The sequence below is a fragment of the Gymnoscopelus braueri genome (assembly GCF_963280865.1).
Source record: "Gymnoscopelus braueri genome assembly, chromosome: 6".
NCBI lineage: Eukaryota > Metazoa > Chordata > Actinopteri > Myctophiformes > Myctophidae > Gymnoscopelus > Gymnoscopelus braueri.
Genome location: NC_137607.1, coordinates 18445631 through 18467076, shown reverse-complemented (window position 1 = coordinate 18467076; position 21446 = coordinate 18445631). Strand labels below are relative to the sequence as shown.

General features: G+C 40.2%; 1 protein-coding gene across 3 annotated transcripts in view; it reads left to right on the top strand.

The window, feature by feature from the left end:
- nos1apa (nitric oxide synthase 1 (neuronal) adaptor protein a) overlaps nucleotides 1-21446 on the top strand; it is a 281657-nt gene that overhangs the window by 206783 nt on the left and 53428 nt on the right. The gene's annotated exons all lie outside the window — the stretch shown is intronic.

Sequence of the window (21446 nt, the reverse complement as noted above, 5' to 3'; positions counted from 1 at the left end):
TAATTTTTTTTTTCAGAACCCAAGATATCATTATCTGAAGATTTGCAGCTCCATCCACTCCTTGTTTAACTTATAACTGAAAAAGGCTGTATCTCGCTTCCTAAGCACTTTTTTTTTTACTTTATTACTTTTTACTTTACTAAAATTGCTGGCACAGTATGAACATATTTTTTTATTTCATTGGCACTGAGAGAGTTAATCAACATTAGAATGAATTTAAAAGCCAACTATAAACTGCACATGCAGCTTGAACTCCGTAATTGTCCCTGAGCAAGACACTAACTGCTCCTTATAGTTGGTATGGATAAATGCAGAGGATAAATTCCAGGTATGTGCAAATGTACTTGGCAAATACCCCAACAACAACATCTTCAGATACTTACAGTGATTTGTATAATGACAAGGTCCCACAACAAGGACTTCAATGTCATCTTTGAAATGTAATTACTATTCACCTATTTTAAAAAAAAAGTCCAGAGGCTACCCCTCTCTCTCTCTCTCTCTCTCACTCTCACTCTCTCCTCCCTCTAAGGACATAAGCACAGAAATGAGTGATAAACGTTCATTCCATGACTTTTTAATTTAACATTAATTATAAATGCAAGCTTTCTCCTTCTTGGCCTCAGACCCGATGCTTTCTTAGTTGAAGGTCAAGAATCTCATACAGACCCCAGTGGTATAGAGAGGAAGACAGATGATCTCTCTATGGATATTGTAAAGTGATGAATACCGTGCCTGTACTGGGATCTGTTGTTACAGCCCATGCCATTGTGTGTTGATGGAAGGAAATGACAAACCGGCAAGATTATTTTCCGTGCATGCGAGCGTGCATGTGTGCGTTTGTGCAAGCAAGCAATGCATGCTTGAACATAAGTGGGTTGTAAAGGTTTGAACTCGTTCCCTCGGTCTTAAGTGGGTATTGATTCACCTCCAAGAAATGCATTGGATATATTTGAATTATGGGGCTTTTGCATGGAAGAGGGGCATGCGTGCGTGCGTACATGTATGCACATACACTTGTGTGTATGTGCACAGTCAAATAGCAGCCATTAATATGGTTATTTTAACTCAGAAGAGCGTATAAATGGAACTAAATGAACAGGATCTGAGTTGAGGATAGCATCAGTAGACTGATGGGTTTGGCATCTTATAACCACATGTGCGAGATAAAGTGTGTGCATATAGCTTTAGCCAGTGGTGGTGTAAAGTAACTAAGTACATTTACTCAAGTACTGTACTTAAGTACAATTTTGAGGTACTTTTACTTTACTGGAGTATTTCCAATGTTCAATACTTTTACTTCTACTCCACTACATTTCAGAGGCAAATATAAATATATTTTACTCCTCTACAATTATTTGTTACTTGTTACTTTGCCGATATAAATTACTATATTATAAAACACACATTAACCACTTTAGCCCTGTTTCATACAGTACATAGGCTATTTGAAAATAGACGATCTACAAGCTCACAACGCATCGCGTTGTGAGCTTGTAGATCTGCTATTTTCAAACATTTTAGTACTTTTACTTTTGGTACTTTAAGTATATTTTGATGCCAATACTTTTGTACTTTTACTCGAGTAACATTTTGAACACAGGCCTTTTACTTGTAACAGACTACTTTTATATTGTGGTATGGCTACTTTTTACTTAAGTAAAATATCTTGAGTACTTTTTCCACCACTGGCTTTAGCGCATATACTGTATACTGTATTCATATCGATGTAGCAGGGTGTTGTGCATGTTGTGTGAGTAATGGAACAGCCTTGCTGAATTGGTATATTATAGGATTGCTGAGTTTCCCCTCTCTCTCTCTCTCTCTCTCTCTCTCTTATCATTATGCGTTCAGGCCTGTCCAGGCAGGCAGGCAGTGTGTCTGTGATAGAACAGAACGGAGTAGAGTTCGGCGGCTCCCATTGATCGCTGCCTCCCAGCCATCGTCTCTGTGAAAGTGGGGTTAAGTAGAGGGGCGACCAAGCAGCTTGCTGTGATCAATACACGTTCAGTCATCCTGTCCTCCTGCCGCGGGGACAGAGAGACGCACGTGGAGCAAAACACATGCACCACCGACGCCCCCATGACACCTCCGTCATGTTCAACTCATGCCCAGTGGTGGAAAAACTCATATTCTTTTTTACTTAAGTAAAAGAATCAATACTGCAATGTAGAAAAGTCCGGAATTCAAAATGTACTTGAGTAAAAGTACAAAAGTAATGGTATCAAAATGTCCTTGGAAGTACAGAAAGTAGAAGGTACTCATTATGCAGAATGTGCCATTTCACAAGTTTTCAAATGTATACAAATCTTTTGAAAATAGCAGATCTGCAAGCTCACAATGCGCTGTGAGCTTGTAGATCTGCTATTTTCAAATGGCCGAGATGTATATAGAGCCGAAGTGGTTAATGTATGTTTTGTAATAATAATCAATAACTAGTAACTAAAGTTTTCAAATAATTGTAGTGGAGTAATTAAGTATAATATTTGCCTCTGAGATGGAGTGGAATAGAAGTAAAAGTACTGAAAATTGGAAATAAAGTAAAGAATACCTCAGACTTTTACTTAAGTACAGTACTTGAGTAAATGTACTTAGTTACTCTACACCACTGAAGAAAACATGCACCAACACTCATTGTGTCAAGTTCAACTCCTGACACACCAGCACACACCCAAACAAATATACACGTGCATGCTGAAAATTAGCTCTCTGTTGTGAACACCAGGGATTACCCAAGGTGAATTGTAAGTACTAGGTACAAATAGAGCTGACACAGACACAAACCAACAATCATACCGTAAGTCTATGTTCAGACTGGCAGCCCAAATCTGATTATTTGTTTGTCTATCCAGATTGGAATTAGATGGTTTAAAAAAGAACTTGGTTTTGTCATTCCAAGGTTGAAATATACTAGGGCCAAATACTAGGGCGATGCCCATTGGGAACGCATGCTCCTCCGGTTATGGAATACCCATTGTCAGAATACTCGCGGTGGCCAGGTCAATAATCACATTTTACAATTGTTTGCCTAATCTTGTTGAATACCCCTACGTTACCTCCCAATGTGTGATGAATGAGTGAACCATTGTAAAGCGCTTTGAGTACTTAGAAAAGCGCTATAAAAATGCAATTCATTATTACGTTATGAGATTGTCAATCTGGGAACCCATCACCAACTGAAAATGAAAAACAGCGCCCTCTGCTGTTTGTTCTATGTCTGTTGGCTCTGGGCGGACGATAACGTAACACCAGAGCACAAGGAAACCGGTGTTTGTGATGCGCTGAAGGCGCATCACAAACACCGGTTTCCTTGTGCTTCCGGTTGGTGCGACTATGTTTTCATTCCCACTAACAATATTTCTACACGGAACACTAACACCACTTCTCCCAGAGAACATGGATCGTTTTGGTTATAAGCCCACTTGTTTCTATGATGAAAGAGTAAGTTAAAATGTGAATATATTTCCGTGGTTTTGTCTGCTCCGCGGACGCTATTGTTAAATTAGTTTCGGTTTGTTTCGAGGGGGAAAGATCGACGGACATGTGAATCCCGCCCACTACATGTGATTGGGTAAAGCGCGGCCTACTTCCTGATCTGAATGCGCACTCGTTATGACGAACCTCCCCGACAGATTCCAACGCAGTGCAGAAGCTGTTCTTGAGAGATTATGAGATTGTAGATTGGCTATTTCCGACAGGTGAAAAGCGACACTCAGGTTGTTCATTTGGGACCCTGAGTGAGTAACAGACATTCCTCCACTCTAAATAGTAGCCTACGTTTTATTCTTATCAGTTAATGGTTAATTAACTGTTAATGACTTTCGGTTAACATTTTTTATGAATATTCAAAATGGTCATCCCCATGCTATTGTCGTTGTGCAACCAACCATCCAATAATAATTGTTATTGCTATAATTGTGTCCTGTGTCCACAATACAGTTCCCCAGGGGCTGGATTTGGCCCACAGGCTGCCCAGGCTGCCCCTTGAATATAACGTGAGAGTTAAGATACGATAAGCTATTTTCAGCACGTAACACCGTCCTACAACAGTGTTGACCGATAAATTAAGTATTATTCATGCCTGTGTCGTTACGCCGTTACTACAACCAACGCAGAATGGTCGACGACGTCTGACTCTGAATACACAATCAATCTGATCACTTGCAAATAACAGTGTGGGCAGTCGGTCTTAAAGATCGTTTGAGAAACAAACAGATTTACCTGCAGTCTGAACAAAGAAAAAGAGAATCTATTACTATAGTACACAGGAAAATCCTCTGTATTTTAATAGACCCAGATGGACCCATTGGTCCATTTTGAAAATCAAATCAACACTGAGGGTTTTACCGTGCAGGGGTTAAGTAAGGCCTTCTCAATTGGGAAATAACGCTGACAAGGGCATGTGGAATTACAGCTTTGAGTGCACATATGCGCGCGCACACACACACACACACACACACACACACACATACACATACACATACACATACACACACACACACACACTCTGGAGCAGTAAAATTAATGGCCGTGTCTACAGAACAGCAAAGGGGAATAAAGAATGTTAGAAGCCAGAGCTATTAATCCCCTGACCCAAGCATTATTGAATGAAGCCCAACCTGGACAAACTTAACACTAACAAACTAACAAACTACTCTGTAAATTCCCCCCAATCTAAAACTGTGTTCGTCCGTGTGAGTGTGCGTGCAAGTATCTTGGCTCATCTTGCATCTTGCAAACAGATTTTGGGGATAGAACGGGCCTTTTTGCAGAACTGGCCTTAATTATTACCGACTGGATCTCTGCGGTGGGTCAACATCTGGGATGTGTCGGCGATCTGCCTTCATGATCCAACAATGGAGGAGTATAATGCAGTGAGAGATGTGGTGAGATTTAAATGGCCGCAGTAACAAACTGCTCTCATGTCAAAGTACAATTTACCCATTAAGACCGGGAACACATCTGTGTAACCACTTGAACCATTATTTTGTACTTTGGCTATTAAAAAAATAGCAGATCTACAAGCTCATAGCACGGCACCGAGTGCCGCGCTATGAGCTTGTAGATCTACTATTTTTGAAAAATCATGAAAATGTGTGCAAATCTTTGAAAATATATACTATTTTTAGCGAACATTTGTAACTCAAATCTTTGCCTCTTGGGGGTCCCTGGAACTACATATTTTGAGATGGGGGGTCCACGGCCAAATTTGTGGGGGTCCTTGACATGGAAAAAGTGACAGGGTTAAAGTCCTGTCTGTCGCGCACTCTGTAGTCTTTCGTAAATCCGTCACTCTGCCGGCCTGTCTGTCCTCATTTGAACAGTCTCTGCGTTAGAACACTGAGCATTTTACCGTGTTCCTGTCTCTGTGTATCTCTGTCTCTTTAGCTCTCATAAGCCCCTCTTGAGTCTTTACACAACCAGTCAAAGCAGTGAGATGGCAAAGATGCACACACTAACGACAAGCTGAGCTTGAAAAGGAAGCGAGCGGGTGGTAGCCACACAGGGAGCGAGAGAGAGAGAGAGAGAGAGAGAGAGAAGGAGGCAAGTAGTGAGGAATGCAGATGGGAGAGAGTCTTGAAAGACACAGAACATCTTTTATCCTTTTATCAAGGTCTCCATGTTGGGTTTTGTAAGACATGTTTTGTTTGCGGGTCGATCAGCATAAAAATAATTGGCGATCCCGATCTATTCTTCCCGGTCCTCGTTTTAACCCATTAAGACCGGGAACGCATCTGTGTCACTTTTAGATTTATTTGGCTGTAGAAAAATAGCAGATCTACAAGCTCATAGCGCAGCACCGAGTGCCGCGCTATGAGCTTGTAGATCTGCTATTTTTGGGATCCCTGGAACAAAATATTTGACAAATGTTCGCTTAATTTCTTTTTCTTTTTTTTTTTTTTAAAGCAGATCTACAAGCTCATAGCTCACCCCGCATTGAATGTGTTAAAGCAAGCGAATTTGAATAACAACCATACAATTTCACACAAATGTTAACTTGCAGCTGCTACTACAGTATGTTGGTTTTAGTTATTAGGGACCCAGATAGCAGAACTCAGGCACAAAGCTGGCAGTGGTTCAAAAACGTAGATTTACTGAGAAGACTTTTGATGATGAGCTGCACCAGAACAACAGTGGAGCGGAGCAGACGGGGTGAACTGAGCTGTCATTTGGGAAAGTGGGTTGGCAAGATGCTAAGCGAGGCAGGCTGGCAAGAGCACAGAGCGCAGAAGACAGACCGAAAAAACCTGGAAGTGGACCTGGAGGCACAGTTAACCCATTAAGACCTGAGGCCGATTCTACAAAATGTCTCTGTTTTTTGAAAAACTTATGTCACTATATCAGTGGTTCTCAAACTTGTATCTGCTATTTTTGAATAGCCAAAGTGTAAAATAATACTTTTTTAGCTCAAATCTAAAAATGACACGGATGCTTCTCCCGGTCTTAATGGGTTAACCAATTAAGTCCTATATATATAATATAATATAGATCTACAGTACAAGCTCACAAAGCATCACATTGTGACTGTAGATCAGCTATTTTTGTAATTTCTGTTTTTTTTTGACAATTCCTGCAAGACACACCCAAACCAGGGACACCCCAAAAGATAGTTAGAGATAGTGATAGGGAGATAGTTCACCCCAAAAAATATTTTTTTTCTCTATCGATTAGTCAACCCATGGAGACTTGAATTCATGGATATTTTTTAGTTTTTTGTCTAATTTCTAAGCCAATAATTTGATGACCAGCGGACCGGTAGGCACCGGTTCCGGTAGGAGACACAAAGGAGACTCTTTGGGTCTCCTACCGGAACTGCTGCCGGTCATCAAATTATTGGCTTAGAAATGCGACAAAAACAAAAAGAATTCTTCATGGGGTGACTAATCGATAGAAAAAAAGTCATTTTGGGGGTGAACTATCCCTTTAATGAGGTTAAACAAAGTTCAGCTGGGAATAAAAACCAGCCAGGGAATTTAAAAGACAGCAGCCCCCCATATGTCTAAATTGACATAAAAATGAAGTAATTAGTGCATGCAGCTAAAGCATGTCAACCAGCTGATCAGTCTATGAAATTAATTCTAACTAAAGGTACCAGCACGATAGGACCGGTCCTCTTTGTGTTTTGCACTCCATAGTGTACTGCACAGGCTCATGAAATAAACTCATATTTATGACAACACTTGTTTATGACAACACTTTATGACAAAGTTTTTGCATTCTGGAGCAGGAAACTGAGGACAAAAACATAAAAGTGACACTAACAGTCACATTTTATTATCAACTTGAAGTTAAAATGTGTTGCCCACCTTATCACATGGACACAATTATGGTAACAATCACCCTAAGTAATATTAGTGCCTAGGAATTAATTAAGTGTAGGCTAAAGTAACTTTAACTTAATCCTAAAATACGTTAATACGCAATAATTCACAATTTACTGCTTGTGCAGAATGAAGTAAAGAGATTTAATAGGACAAAATAATGCATGTCGTTGTGCATCGTTCATGAAAATAACACTAAAGTGCACTCTGCCACTCTCATAAATAATATAGTTAATCTTTCATTTTATTCCTGTGAGCACTTTTATTTGTTTTGCTTTTTGTCGTATAATGATAAACAGATATACAGTATGTTCGTTTGGCTACTTATTTAATGTTCTTCTTACATGACCATTTACCCTGTTGTTTGTCTTTAGGGTTCATGACATATACTCTGATCCCACACTTTCAAAGTCGCTCTGGATAAGAGCATTGCGGATCAGTGTCCGAGAGACATAACATATTTAGTTCAATGTTGCCCCCCCCCCCCCCCCCCCCCCCCCTAACTGAGCGATCTGGCAAAGACTGGAGTATAGAAATGGAATATAAACTTCTGGAGCTTGATGGGTGGATGAGTAGCAGGTGTGCAGATTGATTGGCAGCATGAAGGGGAACCATGTTCAGACAGACACAGAGAGAGAGAGAGAGAGAGAGAGAGAGAGAGAACAAGAACAAACAGGGAACCAACAACAATTACAGGGAAGGGGAAACCAGCAACAGCACTGGGTGTGGGAGTATGGAACAGCCGAACCATAACAGCTAAGGGGAGTAATTGTTTGGCTGCACATACTGTACACAGGCACACAATCCAGTGGCAAATGCCCGGTGCAGCAAAGTCTTATATATTGTTGGTTTCCTGAGAAGCTGGGGAGTCGCATTAAGACTTAAGTGCCTTTAGGGTGTATTGCCGGTTATTGATAACAACCTCCCCATCATTAGGTTGCTTGTCTAACCAAATGCTACTCCCAAATAATATACTCTACATGACCTCAATTAGAGAGACACGCTTATGCATGCACATATCTATCTCTGTTAATAATAGAAGCACAGGAATATATTGCTCTCAGAAGGAACACACACAAAGAAAATCCACATTTCCTGGGGTTTTGACAGGCATGTCTTTTTTTCCCAGGAACTTAATTCCCCTTGGAACATTACATTCATGCATGGGATCTTTCTGTCTAACACGCGCGCACACGCACGCACGCACGCACGCACGCACGCACGCGCACACACACACACACACACACACACACACATTTGTGGGCCGGGGCAGACGGTGGCGTGCCAAATAGTAAATCAATTATGGATGTGATGGTGTTTGATATGGATGAGAGTGGGGTTGAACCAACATGTGGAACTACAATATCCAGTTCTTCTCCTCTGTCTCCTTTGTCTCCTTTCTCCTGCTCCCCCCTTCTTTCTTTCTTTCTTTCTTTCTAAAAACTTCTCTTCTCTGTCTTGTCAGTCTCTCCGTTTAACTTTTGAGGCACAGCATAGGCAGACATTCACTTTCAACAGGTCATAGTGTACATTAACTGTATAGTAAGACTTTTGTGGCTGCAAAACATTAAAACATACATACATAAAAAACGTTTCTTACAGTAGCTCTTTAGATCACTGGCTTAGACAGAAATTAAATTGCTGTTGGGCCTGAATGAAAGTGGATGAGCCGTACAATTCATTCCATTAATAGCTCAATAACATTTACAGTACATTACAAGCACAAAGGTGTTCCCACTGGCCTGCTGTCCAATCCACTCTTGTTCAGTTAGTTACTACTAGTTAAGACATTATATTCAGAATCTGAACAAGCACCCCGTAATAGATGTAGGAACAACGAAAACGGCAGCGACTTTATAGAGTATTAAGCGTCAAAACAAGCCATGTTATTATATAATAAACCTGCAAAGCACAGCACACTCCGGTAACATTCACAACCAACTTTGCAAATAATTCCATGTCATCACTATTTTTGTATGATGCAGAAAAAACAGAAAACAAAATAGCCTGACAAATTAACTTTGGCAAAAAAGTAACATCTTAGGTCTTTGATATCTTCCTGGGGTCATATTAATGTATAATTAGGACTACAGGACAAGGAAGCCATAGACTTAGTTAGATATGATTTCCTCATAGTGAATGAGTCTGACAATTCCTGTAAAAAAATAATCTAAGGCTGAGGTTACATTGAAGCTATCAGTCTTATTTTTATCCTACAGGTATTTGTCGTTGAGAAAAGTCTCTCCACCGCACATGTTGTCATTGGCCGGGTTATAATAACCTTTGTCATTGTGTTCACATTGGGGAAAAGGGGCCAGCCCTATAGAGCAGGTTTGGTCTGTATGCATGTCCCCATAAAAGTAGACCTGTATGTCCCTGCCTACAACACAAGACGCATGAGAACCACACAGGTCAGCTGACGCTGCTACACCAATCACAGTCTCCACTCTCCACACAATTAGACCAAGATTAGACCAATCACAACAAACTTTGCTGAAGTGTAGGCATTGTTCAAAATGATTCGAAAGGATTTCAACTGATATTTTGTAGGCTATCATATGTAAGTGGATTCAAACCAATTATCCAGATACTGTGTCTTGTTTTATAATAATAGATCAATGCAGTCTGACTGAGACACATAATCTGGTAGAACTCGGTAGTCCTTTTGTTGGAAAGTCAAATAGTTTGCCAATTATCACTGGCAAACATGTGAACTTTTTGTTTGGATTTGCTGTAACAGAAACTCTTCTAACTGTGTCTGTCCACTTTCTTCTGAAAGCCCAACCAGACTCTCTAGTCTAGTATCATGTCAAGTAGTGTTTTACTTACAGATCCAGCGATGGAGCTCAATTAGCTTCCAATTGGTGCCAATTTGCTTTTGCAATTGCATGTACTGTAGTGTGTGTGTATGTGTCTGCGGGCTCCGGACATGAAGCTATAGCCTACAGCTGAATCACAGCTCAATTATAGCTGAATCACAGCTCAATTATAGCTGAATCACAATGTCTAAAAAGGTGCAGACATTTCCTGACACTTTACCAGCAATGTACTGTATATAAATAGCCTGTGGGAAGGTTTGTTTCAGAACAACATGCACACACACACACCCTGGCAAACGGATTGATCCATCTCCAGTGGTTCCAGTACCTCAAGTCTGCAGATAGCCTATTATATGTGCCAGCCGTGTCAGCAAATCCAACAGCCCTCTGCTTGATCACCCCCATTAATGAAATGAAGACACACAGCTCACTGTTGGATTGGTCTTTGTACTCATCTGCAATTATGTCAAAGTGTAGGTGGTTTAATTCGTCCTTGATTTTTGTAGCAATAATGAGGCTGCACATTCCCGTAGCTCATTCTGAATGTTGGGGGCTCATCAGTGTAGTATTGCATGGAAGCTGGAGCCTGTTTTCAACTTTTGGGTCATACTTTGAAACTGACTTGAACATTTCCCAAAAAGTTGCCTCTATTTAGAGCCAGTTCTTGTTTCTCTATTACCCCTGAGAGTATTTTTGGCACACATCATGGCAATATACTGTAATACCACATTTCCCTCAACAAATGCTGCATAACCAGCATCCCCATGCATGTAGTTTAGCACAGTCCCACAGTTATTTATTGGCATATGGCTTTCTCTGTATGCCAACAGATTACTACAGTAAGTGCTAGAGCATGCACCTTTTCTGTTTTTGAGTTTAGAGCAAGATTGTGAGTATTTGCGAAAGATGGCGTCCTGCCGTCCTTTGATCTGCTATTACTCAATCCACTCCAAGTCAATACACCAGAGAAGCAGTGTGATTTTCCTGATATTCAGTTCAAACCTTTATTTAAACTTGAAAAAAACAAACATAAATGAGATAAAATATAAAACAAATGTACAAAACAAAAGCAATTGCACGTTGACAAACAATGGTTAGTGATCATGGATTTGAACTGTGCAAAAAAAAAGGAGAACATACATTTTCAAATTCAACTGTCATTCCAAGAATTAGGAGCCTAATAAGAAAAGTCTGACTTTCTGAACTCAGAATGTACTTTAGTAGACTTTGACAACATATGACAGTTCCAGGAAAGCTTGTCATTCTTGTTTGAGTCTCCGGTTCATGGACTGCAGACAGGTTCTGATGGAGAAGTCCTCGACAGCTCTGCTGGGTCACATTCTTCAGGCACGGGCCCTGGGCTGCTTCCAGTGTCAGCATAATGCCTGTGTGTTGTTGAGTTCAGTGCCCATTCAGTGCCTCAGCAGCAGTGGCATCAGGCACTGGAATCAAATATTTTTTTACATTTGATTTGCCAATGCTTTGTAACTTTGTTGGTTACAGGCTACTCATTTTTAAGTGGGTGCCCAGCCAGGCCCACCCATAGCTACACCTCTGCTTTTAGACTGACAAACAGACCAGTCTCATATCTCACTCAGCCCTCTGTTCTCACCTGGCACGACGAGTGAGAGGAGTGTCAGACTTTGATGCTAAGGCTGCTAAAGGACAAAACAGCTGATGACTGATGCATTGGAAGAGGATTTGAAAGATACCCGTGTTCTCCTTTCTTGTTTGATAGACCTCATTGGTGAGGATAACATGTGAGCTGACACAAAAGGCTTTTGAGCTGACGGCACTTTAGTTAACACCATTCATGAGTAATACTTTTAAATTGAAATTGGAGCATAATGCAGCTAAAAAGTCTTTGCAACTATTTTGTGTTGGGGTTATTAAGTCAAGCCCCTCTGATCGTGTGGCTGTTTAGAGTTGAACATTTTGGAAAAGGTGGTTGGAAGTGGGACATGCAGCCAAAGCAGGACTTGCTAGCTCAGCTAACAGGGCTTCAGCTCTGTTGTCATTGTGAACTTGCTGGCAGCGCACCATGTCTACAAATGTAACTGAATGGACTATTTTGGTCCATTCTCAAAATGGAATCAACACTGACGATTTACTGGTGTACCCAGTTTGTACCCGACTCCCTCTGTGCTTAATTAAAACACAAAATGCTTTGAAAAAATACATGAACAAACTCTTAAAATGTTGGCGGTAATGGTGGTGAAGTGAAAATAGCGTCACATGATGCAGTGCTTAGTTTGACTCGACACCTCATCCCACTGAAAATAAATCGGCGACCGATGCGCCTGAGTTATGTATAGCTGTGCGTGGGTTTTCAGACACAAAAAATAGCCAGAGCTTGCATATCTGCTATTTAAGGTGCACGACACCGGCACCCAACTAATCAGGCAATACAGTCACTCAATGAGAAACAGGAAAACTTGGTGAAGAAGGCTTTCCGTTAATCGTGTCTTGTGGTGTGTCTCATCAGACCATCAGACCAAAAACTGTGAGACTGTCTCTGCTGCACTGTCTGCACCAAAGCCCCCCCACTTAAATCATTCAAGCTATAATGAGCCTCTCTGAAATATTGATGGATGCCCTGCCGTGTGTGTGTGTGTGTGTGTGTGTGTGTGTGTGTGTGTGTGTGTGTGTGTGTGTGTGTGTGTGTGTGTGTGTGTGTGTGTGTGTGTGTGTGTGTGTGTGTGTGTGTGTGTGTGTGTGTGTGTGTGTGTGTGTGTGTGTGTGTGTGTGTGTGTGTGTGTGTGGGGGGGGGTGTGTGTGTGTGTGGGGGGGGGTGTGTGTGGGGGTGTGTGTGTGTGTGTGTCACACTAGCGTCACACTAGCTTGCTGGTTGTCCGTCATATTCGATGATGATGACCATCTTATACTATTTGTGAGTCTTTTGGTGGCTGAACAGTCTGATCCTGGATCCACAGTTGCAGACCGGGCATATGAAAGTGGGACTGAGGGGGACGGGTGGCGTTGTGAGCGTGCCTCTTTGCACGCTTTGCTACGTGGTGTTGTGAGCGCAGATGTTCCATAAAATTCACTCCCAGTGAGAATTGAGAGCACCAGAGGTTGCGGCAGGAAGCAAGGGACTTGGTTGACCAAGGTGCACCTGGCCGTAGAGGACCTTTTTTTTTTGCGGGAGTGTCTGGCTGGGCATGTGAGTAACGCATGCCCCAACCACCGGGGTTGATGGTGGTTCAGGGTAGACTCCACGCTACAGCGTCCTCTGTGTACGGCACCCTGTCCTTCCAAGCGATGCCCGAGGATCCATCCGGGCGGCATCTGACACGGAAGGTTCTCCAGGCTTCTGAGACGGTGCCTGTAGATAGGCCTGTCACAATTATTATATAATCGTCTAATCGCAGTTATATGAGATAATCGCAATATTTTTTGCATAATTGTCATAGTCGTCTACATGTTGAAAAATGTTCACACATTTTCAAATATAAAAAAAAGCAGAAATAACAGATCTACAAGCTTACAACATTGTAAGCTTGTAGATCAGCTATTTCTGCAAATTTAAATACATATTTAATATGTTAATATTTTTTTTGTATATTTAAGTTATTTGTCATATCTGCCCCGTGCAATTTTCGATTACGAAGCCCAAAAGGCAAACATTTGTATTTATTTTGTTCATTATGTTCCAATGTTCAATGCCAACACACAATTAATTAGATAGATGGTCCATGCCTCACATTCATACAGTAGAGAATCTAGAGATGAAAACTGCTCTGTAAATACGTACTAAGGTGTGGAGGTTGAGGTTGCTGTTCTGACCATGATGTTTAGGTTTGTTTAAGGGAATATCGGATCTCATCCATTGTGCAGTTATAGTCAGATATTACACACGCACGCACTGACACCCTCTATAAGTGGAGAGCCATAATTGAACAGGCCAGTGATAATGGTTGTGTGTGTTTGTGGGTGGAGGGGGGGCGGGGGGGTACATCAGTACATCACTCATCTCCTGATGTGTTCATCTATCCATTACTCTCTGAGACAACATTATCTGTGAGGCCACTGCCGTCTGGGAGTCACAATCACAGCTGCTTTCATCTCCATTGTTATTGTTATTTTCTGTGGACAAGAGTGTCAAGGGATAGTGTGTTGGCGTATAGTTGTGTGCATGTGTGTGTGCTGGCTGCCCTGTGGATGTGTGTGTGTGTGTGTGTGTGCTCTGTGTGTGCTTCATCTCTGTGACAGAAGTGGGTTACCCTCAGCTAAGAACAAAGTTACAAAAGTTTGGGGATTGGCACTTTGATCCATGTTGCCAAGCTAATTACAGGCCTCACATTGACTGTCAGAGTCGAGTTAAAGTCAGACTTGCTCTCTGAGAGAGGAAATTAATAGTTCAACTTGATCATGATTAATCGCTATTCCTCACTATGATAAAGGAGGACAATGCCCAATAGATTACAAAATGTCATACTAAACTTTTAACCATTTGGATTTTTTTAACAACATATTTTGAGATGGGGGGGGGGGTGGTCCGGACCCAATACATGTCATTTTGTGTGGTCCTTGACAAAGTTTGAGAACCACTGATATTATGGCAACCTAACTTAAAAATAAATAAATAATTGGATTTAGAAGACATTTGTAGAATCCCCACAAGCAAAGATTTGAGTTAAAAAAAATCGCTTTAAACATATATTCAAAAATTTACACAAATGTTTTTCAAATAAAAATAGCAGATCTACAAGCTTGTAGCGCAGCACTCGGTGCCGTACTATGAGCTTGTGGATCTGCTACTTTTGAATAGCCAAAGACATCTAAAATAAATGACACGGCTATGCGTTCCCGGATTGAATGGTTTAAATATTCATTTGCTACTTCATAGTAGCACCTGATCATCTACTCGAACTCAAATCTTCTTGTGTTACTCTGACAGGTTGGCAACAACTCCGCTAGTTCCCTCGTCATCAGTGGTGTACCGTGGAATGTGTTTACTAGTGGAGCGCTACGTCCCGCGCACGTGCACACGCTCGCGCATACACACGCACGTGAGCGATCGCCGATTGAAATAACCTCTTTAATATGTAGGCCTATTTATTAACCCCACAATATTTATCGAATGTTATTCTATTTATTTTTCTTGCATAATGGGGACACTTTGGTGTTGTCATATACATTTACCTGATGTCACCTCTGTCATTTAATTCATGAATCCATAATCCAAACGTTCTCTTTGGACTGCTTCAGAACATCTGACATTATGCCTACACCTACAGACAGTGGTGGAAAAAGTACTCAAATGTTTTACCTAAGTAAAAGTATCAATACTGCAGAGAAATACAAAACTGTAGAAATACTCTGTTACAAGTAAAAGTCCGGAATTTAAAATGTACTTGAGTAAAAGTACCAAAGTATTGGTATCAAAATGTCATTAAAGTACCAAAAGTAAAAGTACTAAAATGTTTGAAAATAGCAGATGTACAAGCTCACAACGTGCAGCTCAAACAACTAGTCAAAAGCTCTGTAGCGCCCCACCTCAAGTACACCCCTTCTCGCCATGAACACATCCCAAAATCCTCAGTGTTAATATATCCATTTGTAACTGAGCATCTGCAAATGCAACTAGATGGACTATTACGGTTCCATTTGTACTCTCTTAAATTAACACGCAGGATTTTACTGTGTATCTCTACAACATCGCTACAACTCACCTTGCAAGCCGAGGAAAACTAAGATTATGTCAGCTGAGGGCTGAGGAATTGTGCATTTGGTCTCATTTGGGGAAAAAAACATGTACATGTGTCAAAATGTACTTTCTGATTTTGTTACACCATTCACAGAATTTCAAGGTTTATGAATATTTCAAGTCAAAGCTGTATTTGACCTTTTTATGTTGTAGTGAAGGGGATGGCTGTCTACTCTACTGTATCTTTGTCATTGATATAACATTGTACAGCATCGTCGGAATGCATTAGGTCAACTGTTCATAGTAAATGCATTGGAAATTAAATAACAGTTTACACAACTTCATGTTTTCATTATTTTGTGAAAGACTAACTGATACATGTAAGAAAAACAGTCTTTAAAATCATATTTCAATCCAACTTCGAAAAAATTATAATAATCCACGCCAAAATAATGTTTTAGACAGAATGCTAAAAAACAGTGTGTTTGTTGATACTAAGTTTTATTTTATAGTAGAGTTCCAGAACATACATACTGTGTGTCTCTCCAAAAATCACTCTCGGTACTATCAAAGCCAACTGAACAACTCCTATTCATTGTTAGTTGAACAGCTCGAGAAGTAGCCATTGATTACCGCCTCAGCTTATTCAGTAGAAACTGCACCCTGGGAAAATGTAACTGCACTCTGCCTTAAACTCAATAAATGGCCGCTTTTTATTCCCCACTTCTACATTTTGCTCACCTATCTTCCCTCATTACTCTCTGTGAATGATTGACAGGGTTACAAGACGAGTACATTAATCTGATAACATAAAAAATATTACTGGAATTAAAGGAGAAAAGTCATGAAAATCATTTCATAAATCTTTAAATTATGAAAATCAAATGAAGTCCATATTTTAATAAAGCTAGAAATACAATTCTGCAGTAAATTATACTCAGTGGATTTGGTAATGAATTCTAAATATGTAAAATAACCTTCCCAACCTTGCTTTTCGACACGGACTGTCTTTTGTGAAATGTTAATTGCTGCTCACATTGTCGTCTATATCCATATATGCTTTATCCTCGGTAGGTCTGATGAAAGGAAAAGACTCATTTCAGTGTTAATGAGCTATAATCATTACAGCTGGAATCCCCAAGGCATTTCTGGTAATTAAAAGAAAACATACATATGCACACACACACACCGAGCTGTGCTTGTGGCACAGCCCTCTTCAAGGATTAAACAAACAGGCCTCCAGAGATCTGTGAAATGAAGAGCTCTTTAGCGTTATTATTCACTGTGATTAAAACTTAATTACGATGATTCATTTTTGAACCTTTCTCTCTTTTTTTCCATCTGTAATAACTAATGAACTAACAAAAAAAAATCTATCACAACTTAAAAACCTATTACAGTAACTGGGGTTACTGACAGTACAGTAATGTCAGGTTTAGCGTGATGGGTGTTTTCTGATTCCAGTAATACTGGCTCAGTTTTGACCATGCTGAACAGCTGCATGTTGTGATGGAGATTCATGACAGTGCAGAGCAGAAACAATACCATCTGGTCCCTGTGGTTTTAGACATTATATTTAGATTACTGCTATTTCTTTAAATTAACTGTCAAAATCACAGATGTTCCAGCAAATAATGTTGGTGTGTTTCACACAGAGCATCATGGTGTCAGCAGTTTCTGTAGGAACATGAAAACGTACCTGAAACTTGTCTACAATTCCTTAAGATTTATGTCCATTGTCTCCCTCTTCCGATGGAGAGAGGTACTTGCAACTATAATAGAGATCTTCTCTTATGGGGGTCCCTGGCACAAAATATGTTCAAATGGGGCTCTGCGGCCAAACACATCCTTGACATGAAAATGTTTGAGAACCACTGCTGCATACGGAACAGTTTTTTGTACATCTGTATGGAAATTGTATAGTGTTGGAGTAGCCTACTATTAATAGCCTTGCATGAGATACCTGTCTCTATGCACGTGGATGAAGGTAATGGAGAAGGGAGCAGGAAGATTAAAAGTGCCCTTACATGGCTGTCCAGGAAGGGAATGGACATAAATTGGGGTGATAAATCACATCTTGTATGTATTTGAGCATAGAGGTCTGGGCTGGTTTCCAGTTGTTAGAAATCACTCGTGCCATGCCCGCCGCAAACGCATCGTTTTAACGGGGGAAAAGTTCAGGGAACAGTTCCTTGGCACTGAAAAGACATCGAGCATTTTGGAGTCATGCATTTTGAAGGCACATTTCTTTACCTAGAAGGGTTTCTTTGTGTCATTGAAATTCCCTTCACAGGACAACCGCTTTTATTAGATTACTAAGTCTGTCCATTACTTCTGTACCATTGCGAGTTGAATCGGGAAGGGGGACATGCCTATTATTGGACAGGGATCTCTATGAATATTTTACAGCCCATTCAGTGAAATAAGAGATTTTGACATGATTCATATGAGAAAACGATAGCACCTTGAAAGCACAATAGATTTTTTTTTTCCAATAATGAATCATAAGGCCTCAAATGTATATTTGTCTACTGACTATTAGCATAAAAAGCTATCATCACACACGCTGACATACATACACGTTGACACAAATTATCTTTATGAAAGTATACTTGTTGCATGTCTCTCTGCCTTCTTTCCCTACCTCTCTCTTCTCATACAAGTACTTGATGTAAGGTCTGCTCTGGCTTTTATGAGTCTACAGTATATTGCTTTCTCTGTTGCGTTGTCTCTCTCCCTCTCCCCCTGCATATATCTCCCTTTTCCCTCCTTCCCTCTCTTCTAAATCTCTCTCTTATAAACCCCCCTTTTATGATGTTGATTCTATGGGACCAATTTCCGTGGGCCTTGAGCTTTAATATGGTTTGTAGATCTCAAGGGTGTGGCAGTTAGTGGGATATTTACAGTGTGTTAATCCATTAAGGCCGGGAAAGCGTCTGTCATTTTAAGATTTCTTTGGCTATTCAAAAATAGCAGATATACAAGCTCATAGCACGGCACCGAGTGCCGCGCTATGAGCTTGTAGATCTGCTATTTTCTTTTTTTTTATCGTGAAAATGTGTGCAAATCTTTGAATATATACAATTTTAACTCAGATCTTTGCTTCTGGGGGTCCCTGGAACTAAAGAATTTGAGATGGGGGGTCCGCGGCCAAATACATATCATTTTGATTGTAGCAACTTTTTCAAAAAACTGTTAGGATTTAGAAGACATTTGTAGAACTCTCCAGAAGCAAAGATTGGAGTTACAAATTTATATATATATTTATATATTATATTTGCTTTAAGAAATATATATTCAAAGATTCGCACAAACTTTCACGAAAAAAAAATAAATAGCAGATCTACAAGCTATGAGCTATGAGCTCGCATATCTGCTATTTTTTGAATAGCCAAAGAAATCTTAAAATGACTTTGCGTTCCCGATCTTAATGGGTTAAAGGGGGAGTCAAGGTTACCCTATTTTTTGCCGGCTTCTGCACGTCCCGCTGATTAACATTGGAGATTCTTTCCCTTCCATTTACCCGACCTGGAGGAGTCTCTCCGGGTTATTGCTCGGGGCTGTGCTCATAGTCATTACCACCCCTGACTTGTCTCCTCATAAGAGGCTATTACAGTTCTGCTGCATTTGTCCGATGGTGTGGAAACAACTCATCAGTGGATGAGTGTGTTCCGGTCTAGAATGTGCCTGGCATTTTAATTAGAGCCCGACCGGACCAATGCCAGATTTTTTTGGGATCGATGTCGACCCTGCTTTTGGGGAGTCTTAGCCACTGACTATCAATGTTTTGTGTTAAAAAAAAAGAGAGAGGGCGAAATCTTGAAATCTATTTGAAAAACTTACATTTGATTAAACTAAAAATATTTTATTTAAGCACTAAGCCCTATTCAAAAAATATATAAAAAACACAGCCGGTGTACAAGCTCACAATGCATGACGACCTTGTGATTTGTGAGCTTGTAAACCTGTTATTTTAGGAAAATGATATGGCCCATCATCCAACAAGTAACATAATGGCGATACATCAGCCAAACGATATATCGGTCAGGCTCTAGTTATGATTCAGAATTAATAGTGATACTCCATTAGTGATTCTCAAAGCTGTGGGTATCCTCACAGAGGATACTGAAAGTGGGCCCCTAAGTAATTGGCAAAACACTTATGATTTGAATAATAATATAACATTAATATAAATTTTTCAAGAGTTTTCATTGTGACACAACTAAATAGGAACTTATTGTTGGTTCCATTGGTCAGATGGGTGGGCCGCAAACCCGCAAACACTTTTTTTTCCAAGTGGGCTCTGGTCGAGAACAGCTTGAGAATCGCTCTGTACAGTGTAAAGTAAACCGTTACATTGAAATGCACGTCTTGTGACTGCTTTGTTCTAATGACGAAATAAAGTCCAGCAATAAACTGTGCTTAAACTTTAAGGCGCTTTTTATGTCTTACTCAAAATGCTTTCCGAGAAATGTCTCTCTTCAAGAGGTAAGACACTTCGTCTTCTCGTGTGGTTTGACAATCACCCCGACTTCCTCTTTTCTGTTCCCGCTCTTTTTCCACACTGCATTTTTTGTCCAGTTCAGTGTTGCCAGATGTACGATAATTATCGTATTTGTACTATAATTTTACCCTCTGTAAAAGATGTATGATCAATACTTTAAAAAATTACGATAATTTCGCCATATTCAAAAAAAGTGAGTGCATTTACTTAATTCCCTGGCTGCTGATTCGGGATCCGGTTTGGCCTTTCAAAATAAGTCAGTAAATCAGTAAATCCTAGATCTGTATTTGGAGGCATTAAAAACACAGGTCGCGTCTCTCTAGTCCAGTTTCAGGCTTTATTTGTGTAAGGTTCAGCAAGTTGCCTGCTTCCACGCAGCATATGTGATGCGTTTTTTATCTCGTAGGAGTCTCAAACAAGGTTGTTTCTTGAATAAATACGCAATTCTTTTGTAAAATTACATATTTACACCTGTGATTTATCTTTTTTGGCTGTGTACGATAGTTTTCTTTCAAATATGATAATTTTAAGCCTCCGGTACGTTAATAGAACTTTTCCCATCTGGCAACACTGCTCCAGTTCAGCTTTTATTTGTTATTGGTGCCGTTGCTGCTTTCTTATGTGCATGCGTGCGTGCGTTGCTACTGTATACATGTCATGACTTATTCATTACTCTGTAATGCATATAGTATCGACATTGGTTGTGGCATATTATGTCATTTGGATTCCATATTGTTATCTTCTGTGCATTCCTGTCATGAAACCCCAATTATATTCTCTGACGAATCGACAGCAAGTGTTGTTGTACAGAGCTGTAGACACTCAGACACAGGAAGATGAAAGCATGGTTCTGTCGTGCATTTGGTTCTTCATGTAAACATTGTGTTTGTGTGTTTTATTTTGGTATGTGTATGTGTTTTAATGTTTATCTTAACCTATTCAATCCAGGAACGCATTTGTGTCGTTTTAGATTTGAGCTATAACCATTATTTTATCCACTAGTTTCCTAGGGCGTTGTGGGCATCACCTCCTGTCGATTTGATATTGGAATCAGGGATCAAATCGACAGGAAGTGATGCCCACAACGCCCTAGGAAACTTGTGGATACTTAGCTATAAAAAATAGCAGATATACAAGCTCATAGCGTGGCA